The sequence below is a fragment of the Equus asinus genome, chromosome 11 (assembly GCF_041296235.1).
Source record: "Equus asinus isolate D_3611 breed Donkey chromosome 11, EquAss-T2T_v2, whole genome shotgun sequence".
Lineage (NCBI taxonomy): Eukaryota > Metazoa > Chordata > Mammalia > Perissodactyla > Equidae > Equus > Equus asinus.
The window spans coordinates 35,018,932-35,030,226 of record NC_091800.1 but is presented as its reverse complement, the minus strand read 5'-3'; the positions used below and the strand labels follow the sequence as shown (position 1 = coordinate 35,030,226).

General features: G+C 36.7%; 1 pseudogene; it reads right to left on the bottom strand.

Moving 5' to 3' along the window:
* Nucleotides 1-1,439: 1,439 nt before the first annotated feature.
* Nucleotides 1,440-3,081, bottom strand: LOC106825585 (breakpoint cluster region protein pseudogene; annotated as a pseudogene).
* Between the last annotated feature and the right edge of the window lie 8,214 nt (nt 3,082-11,295).

Genomic DNA, 11,295 nt, shown 5'->3' with positions numbered 1-11,295 from the left:
AAAGTTAATAAGTAAAGCAGAATATGCAAAAATAGAGAACAAAAAGTATGAAATGTATATGTAAAGCAGAGATTCAATCCATGAATTGATATGATTTATAGAAGCATTGAATGTAAAACAGAGGTGATAAAACTGAAAAACATCTAGTAACAGAGAAATTATAGAATAAAATTTCCCAGATGCGACATGACTCATGAGGCTTCAAATGGAAAGGCCACACTGGGCACTGTACAGGCTGAAGGTACCCACATACCCAGATTACAACACGACATAGATCTCTAAGCAAATCAAGAATGACGTTCATTTTTCAGAGAGAAAAAAAGTGAAAAGAATCTGATTAACATGAAGATTCTCACATGCAACACCTGATTCCAGACAACCATGCAGCGATATCGTTAAAGGTAAAAAGATTTTGAATGGAGTTTTGTATACACAGCCAAACTGGTTTCAATGTTGGAGAGTAAAAAAAATTCAACCCAGTGGCTTTCCCTAGGAGATTACTCCATGTTTCCCTACAGCCAAAGGAAAGAGGATTTAATTCAAGATTTAGAAATGTGAAATGTAAGAAATAATATTGCCCAAATATATCATTAATAGAGTTAATTCTAGATTAATATTGATTCATGACGTAAAATAATTGATGACAATCTAGATTTAAAAGTCAAGATGCTTGCAACAAAGGCAATGGTTAAGAGAGAACAGAACCTTCTTGTCTTTTTTATGGGGAGGATAGAGGCCACGACTAACAACCTGCTTTGACAGGAAAAAAAGTGAAATCTTCAAATGTGTTTAGATATATAATGGTAAACATCAGAGGGATATAATAAGAAAGTATAACACAAAGTAAAAAAAAAGAAAGGAGATTTTGATAGTAATTGTTTTTTCTTAAGTATTTCTTAGAGTGTCTTTAATGAGGATTTGTTGGTGACAGTCTCTGCCAATAGTGAAGCAGTCTTTGCTTATCTGAAAATATGTACATTTCATCTACTTTTTTTTTTTTTTTAAGCAGCTGCAGTGTTTATTCAAGACACGATAGTCGGGGTTATCTGGTCGTGTTCCCTTCTCCCTTGAGAGGGTGCATCTTGACAAGTGATCCAGTAGAAATCTTATAAACTCTCATAAATTCATAAAAACCATTTCCGTCGTCTAGTCCCCAGTCAGGCATGCCCTGAGACGACTGGCTTGGAGCGCCCTCTGGTGGCAGCGTGGAAAACCACAGTCTGAGGCCTGCCGGGAGCTTGCAGACACACGGGGGTGCCCAGAACTGCCCATGCCACTTGGCCTTTTGTCTTGAATGACTGTCTCTTGGCAGATGGTCCAGCCCTTGGAGATGGCCCAGTTGCTCCTCAAGAAGGTTCAGTTGCCGATCTGAGGATGACTCGTTTTGCTGGGAGGTTTCCAGGCCCTTCTGCCCGTCTCTTGGAAACGGAGATGGGCCTTTAGACTACGGTGGAGAATAAGATGCTTTGTCTCTTGCTGTTCAGGGTGGAGATGGCCTCCAGCTCCGGAAGGTAGAGAAGCATCTGGACCTGGGACATGAACTCGAGGGACTAGCTGTCGGTAATGGAGGTGGGCTGGCTGCAGTTGGCAGGGAGTTTGCTCTCTTTTCTGAGCAGCCTGGGGCTGGAGACCATTGCGACATCTTATTCACCGTCTCCTCTTCTGCCTCCCTAGGTTCAGAAGGAAGAGAAAAGTCAGCAGCTTGGCCTCTCGGAGCGACAGCAGCAAGTTCAGCAGGCAGCTCTCCTTTGCAACTGGGTCTGAAAGAGCGATGCCCTCGGGGAACTTGGGTTGGAACTCAACGATGAAGAGGGGCTCCCGCAGCTCGTGGAAGCAGAACTTCGGCATCCCTGCGATGGCGTTGATGTCCCTCTCCCTCATCATCACCGACACATCCTTGTTACTGACGTCAAAGTTTCCCGTCAGCGCCTGGGTGTTCGTGGTCACTCCGGACACGCCTTAGATGCTCACTTCCTCCACGCCCGGGTGCTCAGTCTCCTCCACGTGCTGGTGCATCATGGGCACCTTGGATCTCTCACTCTTGGTGAACGCGGCAATCCCGACTCTGAAGACCCCGGTCTGTTTCCAGGAAGGCATTCTTTTCAAGCTCAACTTTCTTCTGGTGAGCTTGAGCGAGAGTTTCGCTTCAATCCCATTCACGGAGATAACAGTCCTCCGACAGTCTCTGTCCTGCAGGGCCTGGGGATCCAGCTGGATCTGGCTCTTCCCCATGATTCCGTCTGTGCTCTTGCGGTCCTTCTTGGTCATCTTCGTTTTGTTGTAAAACTTTTTGTAACACAGTAACCTCAAGGTCTAGGAGTCTTCTAGATCGATCTCAAACTTGCCTTTCCAGTTTGGCTCAGCTGTGTCTCTATAGAAGCACGTCTTTGCTTTATTCACAAAATACCCAAAGGATATAAATATATATTTGCAACATAGTATCTAAGGAACAACAATTCCAGTTTGACATTTCTCTCAAGACTTTGAAGATAGCATCCTATTGTCTTTGTTATTGTTGCTGTAAAGAAGTTTGTTTTCATTATTTTGTAGGTTACCAATTTTTTTCTTTTTCCTGGCTTAACTTGTCTACTTTTTCCCTCTTTTTTTAGTTACTGTAGTTTCACTAGACTATCTCTGCATAAAGACTTGTTTTAATCATCCTGCTTGAACTAATTTGTTTTCTTAATCCAAGACTTGCATCAAATCTGAAAAATTCTTAGCATTATCCCCTCAAGTAGCCCCTTCCCCAGTTCTTTCATTGATTCCCTTTGATCCCCTTGGAAAAGACAGAATTAGTCTTTTCACTCTGTATTGCATATTTTTTTTATCTTCTGTTTCAGATCTTTTTCTTTTTGTCTCTTATTCTGTATTTTGGGTAACTTCATTTTGTGAATTCCCTATAGAGTTTTTAAAACATTCACTGAGCTTTAAGTTCAATAATTATGTTTTAAAATATAGACATCCTTGTTTGTTCTTATTCAGATATTTATGGTTAATTTTTATTCCAATGTATGAATCTTCTAATGTGAAATATTTCATACCTACAAAAATGTCCATGGAACCATAGGAATCTTGACCCATACCTCATGTTGCATAATAATATCTATTCCAGATGGGTTGCAGACAAAAATATGAAAAGTAAGAGAATAAACCTTTTAGAAGAAAACAAGAGAATATCAAATAACCTTATAGTACGCAAAATTTCCTTGAACAGCACACAAAATTCTCTTCTTAATAGTCAACTAATTGGATGATATTAAAATTAGAACATCTGTCTAGTCAGAGTGGGAGAAGATTACATAATGAACTATTGCAAATCACTAGAAAAGGATGCAGGACAATAGAAAACACTAACGAGCATTTCTCTAAAGAGGATGCCCAAGTGATCTATAAAGATGTACTCAACTTTGTCATTCCTCGTGAAGATATGTATGCATGTATTTTCTTTTTAAATAAGGATCTTATTTCTAGGTAGGATTGAGTAGTTCATTGCAAGTCAATGCTACCATGAAAATTACTAGAAAAGATAGATAAATCAAAGAATTCTTATTTTGGAAGACATCAGAAAGCTATGGAAAAATGGAGGACAAGAAATTAAAATTTCAGTGAGGGAAGAATCTTTCAGAATTAGGCTAAAAATTGGCACCTGCCTTTTAGTAGAAGAAATGACCAATTTCATATGTAGGCAGGAGGCTGAACATCCGGGTGGGTCCTAGGCAGGAAGCAAAACTGGAACAGAAAGAAATCAGCAGTGCTTTACGTAGTTCCATGAACAAATATTCTGTTCTTCAAGAGATTTGCCAATATCAGATCTGCTCTGGGCAGAATGCTAGAGCTAAACTAAAAACATGTTGAAAGAAGAGAGGAAAGGTTTAGAGTGTGTGAGTGCTGAGGAGCTTCAAAGTTCTCAATTGCAAACTGTAGAAGTCTGAGCCCTAGAAATAGGAGAGAGCCAGATGTCAACCCAATGTTATCAAAACTTAAATTCAGAGGCAGCCCAGCGGTGTAGTTGTTAAGTTTGTGCACTCCCCTCTGGTGGCCTGGTTGCCAGGTTCGGATCCCAGGCGTAGACCTACACATCGCTTGTCAAGCCATGTTATGGCTGCAACCCACATGCAAAATAGAGGAAGGTTGGCACAGATGTTAGCTCAGCAACTATCTTCCTCAAGCAAAAAGAGGAAGATTGGCAACAGATTTTAGCTCAGGGCCAGCCTTCCTCACCAAAAAAAAAAAAAAACAAAGAAAAGAAAAATATCTTAAATTCAGCTTTAACCTACATTACTTCCTGATTGGATTAAGGTGATCAACCACTCATTCTATCTGCCTAAAAAAGGAAATGGTGGACTCTCTCTGAAGAAAAACCACTGGAGCCCTCATGAGCCATTTAATAACAGTGTCTATGACTCATTAAAAACTTTGTAGTCATATAAATATACAGGACCATATGATCAACATCCAAAAGAGAGAAAAAATATTTAGGAGACAATAGAAGTAGACCCAAGGTGACCAAAATATTACAAGTAGCTGGGGCCGGCCTGGTGGTGGCATAGCAGTCAAGTGCACACGTTCCGCTTCTGCGGCCCAGGGTTGCCTGTTTGGATCCTGGGTTCGGACATGGCACAACTTGGCAAGCCATGCTGTGATAGGTGTCCCACATATAAAGTAGAGGAAGATGGGCATGAATGTTAGCTCAGGGCCAGTCTTCCTCAAAATAAAATAAAATAAAATATTACAAGTAACAAAAAAGGGCTTTAAAATATCTATGATTAATAGATCCAAAAAGGATAAACAGAAAGATGGAGAATGTTAATGAAAGACAGACTATTTCAACAAAGACATAAAACTTTAAATATAAAACATAGACATACGTACCCATAACTCAACTCAAGAAGTAGAATATTATTAGTACATAAGAACCCCTTGTGGCTTCTTCCCAGGTTGCATCACCCTCCCCCGACAGATGTAATCATCCTCAGGTTTTGTCCTAATCATTACCTTCTTTTTACCTTCCACAAATTTATCTCTAAATACTACAATAGTTAACTTTGCCTATTTCTGGGCTATATATAAATAGGACAACTTTCCTCTAACTTTCTTCCATTGTTTAAAATTTTGATTTTGAAGTCAACTTTATTGAGGTATATAGTTAGTATTTATTAATTTTCATTGCTGAATAGTTTCATTGAATTAAAATACCACACTTTATGTACATGTTTCCTTTGTGACACCTATTTGGGTTGTTTCCAATATTTGTTTTTCAAATAATGCTGCTATTAATATTTTTGTACATATCTCCTGGGGCATATTATAAGAGTTTCTCTAGGGAATATATTAAAAAAGCAGAACTATGGGTCAATGTTATGCAAATGCTCAACTTTTTTAACAAATCCCAAAATGTCTTTCAAATTGGTTGTACCAACTTTTATTCCTCATAGCAGTGAATTAAAAGTTCCATTTAACTGGGAACAAAAGTAAGAATTGCCCAATTTCTTTTATTTATCCTGATATCGTGGATATAAATGGTATCTTATTGTGGTTCTAATATTTACTTTTCTGATTACTAAAGAGTTGAAAGATTGCTTGACAGATTGAGTTTTTTGTTTGTTTCCTCTTTCACAAAATTCTGGTACATATCTTTCACATACTTTTTCTATGTGTTTGCTTTTCTTTTGTCTTTGAGTTTTTTACATGTATATGTGTATATTGTTTAGTAACCATTTTTTTCAGTATATATTCTCCCAGCTTTTTATGATCCTTTGCTGACAAAAAAGACATTCTCTTTCACAGCTTTAAAGTTGTACTTCCACCTGGAATTAACATTCTTTGTAGGGTGCAAGGTTAGGAGCCCAATGCAAATTTTTCATGCGCACAAACAATTATCACAGCATCACTTAACCCTTTGTAATAGACACACAACGCCCAGAGATTCAGGGACCAAATTTACACGTCTGTGTTATTTGGTTTGACACTTTCTACTTGGTTCATTTGTCTATACTTGTACCAATGCCAATAGATGTTAATAACTATACGTTTATATTAAATTTTGATCTCTGGCAAGGCATGCCCTCTCCTTTTTCTACTCTGTCAAGAGTCTCTTATTTTTTTAGCTGTTTGCTCTTTCATTTATGTTTAAAATTTTTTTTTTCTTAAGATTGGCACCTGAGCTAACAACTGTTGCCAATCTTCTTTTTTTTTTTCCTTTTCTGCTTTATCTCCCTAATTCCCCCTGGTACACAATTGTATATCTTAGTTGCCGGTCCTTCTTGTTCTGGTTTGTAGGACGCTGCCCCAGCATGGCCTGATGAGCCGTGCCATGTCCCTGCCCAGGATCCAAACCACCGAAACCCTGGGCCGCAGAAGCGGAGCCACTTCACTCGGTCACTGGGCTGGCCCTTCATTTATATTTTAAAAGCATCTTATCAAGTTCTAAAAAATCCTTTTTGCATTTTATTATTATTATTACTAGTATTGTGCAGATATCCTATTTATCTCTAGTAAAGTTTTTGGTCTCAAACTCTAATTTTTCTAATTTTAATAAAGCCACAACAGCTTTTTATTGCTATATCCTTTCTATCTTTTAATATCCTTTTTGTTTTATGTGTTTTTATAAGCAAAACAAAGCTGAATTGACTTGATGATATTCAGTCTTCCTATAAAAAACACAACATATCTTGACATTTACTTATGAAAAGTTTTCTTACTATCTTTCAATACATTTTTCCAATTCTGCATAAAATATTATACACTTTTAAAATCATTATCTATATATATAGTTTTGTATTTTATTTATTTATTTATTTTTTTTTTGAGGAAAATTAGCCCTGAACTAACATCCTTGGCCAATCCTTTTAGCTGAGCAAGACTGGCACTGAGCTAACATCCATGTTCATCTTCCTCTACGTTGTATATGGATGCCTGCCAAAGCATGGCTTGATAAGTGGTGTGTCAGTCCACACCCGGGACCTGAAACAGCTAACCTCAGGCTGCGGAAGCAGAGTATGCAAGCTTAACCACTATGCCACTGGGCTGGCCTCTGTATTTTATATTTTTTAACTTATATTTTCTAACTGCTGCAGATGTTTATAAATGCAGTTTAATCAACTTTGGTATCTTGATAATTAAAAGTCCAGTGACCTTACTACTCTCTGTTATTAATTCATTTAATTTATATTTGGTCCTTTTTTGGTGTATTTTATTAATACAATTGTATCATCTGAAAAAAAGATATTTGAATTTCTTCCATTTCAATTCCTCAGGCCATTTCATAATTTCAAGGAACCAGATGCTAAAGTCAGATGCAAAAATACTGAAGACCTCTGAATAAGACAAGTTGGCTATTCAAAGGATTGAGAAAAGATTAGACAGTAATTGGTGTTAAAAATCTTAGTTGTTCATATAGAAAGGATAAACTTAAGTTTTCCCCTAACTATAATGTAACTAAATAAAACCATGTTTATAAAAGTTTTAATAAAATAAAGGAGAATATTTTTATAAAAATATAATTGAGAATACTTTTCTCCATCAAGATAATTCTCAGTATTCTAGATTGTACTATAATGTCAGATTTCTGTATGAAAAACAGCACTCACTGTAAATAACATTTAAGTATGAGATATAAAGTGAGGAAGATTTCTAATAATGTAAGAGATATATCAAGAACACAAAATAGTTTCTACTGATTAATAAAAATAAGTCAATAATCTTATAGGACAAAAACTGGGAAAAAAGATATGAAGAATCAATGTTAAAAATAGTATACAAAATAAAGGTATATTTATTAAGGTTGTACAAATTCACTAGTAAGTAAAACTGGAATTTCTTAATGAAATATGACTGTTAACCTATCAGACTAGCAAATATTAAAATTATATATTAAACTAGTTTTAGAAAGAGTATGGGAAATGGGGTGTCATACAAAATTGGTTACAGTGTACATTGTTACAACTTTTGAAGTTATATTACTATATCCATCTAAATGCAACAGGGCATGTCATTTGAAATAGCTCTTCCACTTCTTCTCATCTATCCTACCGAAATATCCACATGCACAAAAGATGCATGTACTAATAGGTTTATTGCAGCACCAAGTGATATTAAATAGTGTCTCCATGCTATTTAATACTATGCAGCCATTGCAATATAATCAGGTGGATTTATGGATATTTATATTAATTATCTCTAAGGCATAATTTCAAAAATATATCAAGATACATTTCATATCCACTCAGTGGAACACGACTCAGTAATAAAAAAGAATGAACTATTGATGTTCACCACAACATGGATGAATCTTAAAACAAGTAGCTGAGTGAAAGAAGCCAGGCAAAAAAAAAAAAGCAAAAGAGCACATACAGAATCATTCATTTATATAAACGTCCAGAAATGTTATTCTGTAATGAAGAAAGTAGAACAGTAGTTCTGTGGGGAAGTGGGTAGAGGAAGAGATTACAAAGGGACACAAGGAAACTTTCGAGGCTGATGGAAATGTTCCTTTCCTTGATTGTGGTGTGTACATATGTTAAGACTGATCAAATTATGCTCTCTAACTGTGTGTGACTTAGTTTATGTCAATTATACCTCAGTAAGATCAGAAAACACATTGAGAAACCTAACACTTCAGGATGTTTAGATTTAGGTCTTTACCTGGTTCTATTCCAGGAGAAGACTCTTTGTCCCTTAGGAGGCACATAGCAAGAACTCTGCTGTGTTTGGAAACTTTGATCATGCACCTTATGCAGCCTACAGTTAATCAAAACTATAGCTGACACGTGAAAGATCTGACCTTACGTGATAAAACACATGTAGTCAGATCTTGGTGGTAGGAGAATTATTTATTGAGATATATGGCTCACTCAGCCACACAAGATAGGTGAGCATCTATCATTGTAGGAGAGCATGAATGGGGTCTTAACTGAGTACCACGAACTCTTAACTGGAAGAGGTGATGTCAGTAGTCCTGTGTTCAGCTTGAGTGAATATGGTCAGATTATAAAAAAACTCCAAAAGTCACATCAGAAAAATAATTGAATTTGTTTTACTTGATGAGGCCCCTGAGTTTCCTAGATTTTTTGACTAGCTATAGATCCTATCTTTCCAATACTATTGGTGTTCAACCTTTTCTGTGGCTTTCAAACTTTCAGAGCAATAGACTCTTTAATCAAGCAAAATATCACTCAAAACATTTACCTCAATCACTGTCTTTGCCATTGATAACAGTAGAATCTTATGACCGTATATTTGTTTTAGAAGGTTGCATTTTGATCCTTATAATAAATAAGAATAACCAGAGAATAATGGCTACGCAGGGCCATACAGGGTTTGTGGATTTTTATTGGTGGTATGTCAACCTCAGCATGCATTTCCATATCTTGCTTGAATTGCAGAGTTTTCAGAAATCTGATTTGTACAGATAAGTAGTTTCAAATTTTTTTTTATCAGTGCCCATTGAAAACTGAATATACTCTTCAATTAAACTGATCTAGATGCTTGAGAGGAAAGTAACACATGTCTGCCTGTAAGTTAAATCACTAATAATCCCTAACAACTGAATTCATTCCTTACCAAAAAAGTCAGGCAAAAAGTGTCCAAAATTTACAGTCATCGCTAAAATTACCTGATATGAAAGTGACACAATTCCAGGTGCTGGACATTTACTTGTTATTGTACATCTTCTACTCTGTGGCAAGCATACATAAAGCAGACACGCCCAAGACTTGCCTGACACATCAGTACAGTGCACACATGTTGTAGAAGTGTTTTTACTTGTGTAATTTTTTGTGTTCAGACAGGCAAAAGCCTGAATCAAATTAGGAGGAAAAAGAAGCTGAATCAGAACAGAGTGAGAAACTCAATAACCAGAGAAGCAACAAGTTCAAATAGACTAATCACTCTTGCAGAAACGTTGTGGTAGACAGAATTCTAAGATGACCACACAGTGATCTATGACGTTGTATGACCCTGTCCCCTTTGAGTGTACGTGGAAACTTTCAATTACTTTTAACCAAGAGAGCATGGCAAAAGCACTGGGCTACGACTGCCATGATTACGTTACATCATATGGCAAAGGTGAAGGAATTTTGCAGATATAATGAAGGTCCCTTATTAGTTGACTTTAACTTAATTAGAAGGGAGATTAGTCTTGGTGGGTCTGACTGAATCAGGTGAAACCTTTAATAGAGGGTGGCGAGATCAGAGATAGAAATCAGCCTCTCCTGCCATCTTGAAGAAACACCTTGAGATGCACAGTGGCAAGGACTGAATTATACAAACAAGCACTTGGGCCTGGAAGGGGATCTTGAGGCTCAAATGAGACCCTAGACCCTCTCAGCACCTTGAAAATTCCAAGAGCAGAAGGCCCAGCTAAGCTGTGCCCAGACTCCGGGCCTATGAAAGTTGTATGATAAGAAACATGTACTGTTGAAATTGCTAAATGTGTGATAATTTGTTATCCAACAATAGAAAGAAAATGTATATTGACGTTGACATTGTTAAATGAATTTATAGATATTGATATATATATCAAGATATAGACTAATGCCAAAAAGTGCTTCATTTTTGTAAAAAGAATAATAGTTTATGTTTATGTATATATCCATATAAATATAATACAGCAATCCCCAAACATATTGCTAGGAGTGAAGAATAAAAAATTCAAATTTATAGAATGCAGGATTATGTTATTGGAAGATTACTAAAATGATCAGAATAAGCCTCCTTTGGAGGATGATAGCCAATGTCAATTGTGATATATTTAATGCGTATTACTGAGGAGTGCTTTTTTTTTTACAGGGTTTCAATAAAAGTAATATATGTAAATAACATTAATATTGTAAATAATGAAAAATAATAAAAGTAATATTTGATATTTACAGCTTACTCTATGTCTGTATTCTTCTAAATTCTCTTTTTGTCATTCCTTCCCTCTCTCTCTCCCATACACACACATACACATACCCACGCTAATTTAATGTTCAGATAAGAAAGTATGAGGGGCCGGCCCGTGGCCGAGTGGTTAAGTTCACGCGCTCTGCTTGGGCGGCCCAGAGTTTCACTGGTTCGGATCCTGGGCACGGACGTGGCACCGCTCATCAAGCCACGTTGAGGTGGCGTCCCACATGCCTCAACTAGAAGGACCCACAACTAAAATATACAACTATGTACTGGGGGCATTTGGGGAGAAAAAAAGCAGACAAAAAAAAAGATTGGCAACAGTCATTAGCTCAGATGCCAATCTTTAAAAACAAAAAAGAAAGCATGAGAAAATTGTTATTATTATTATTATCTCCTTTTTTTCAG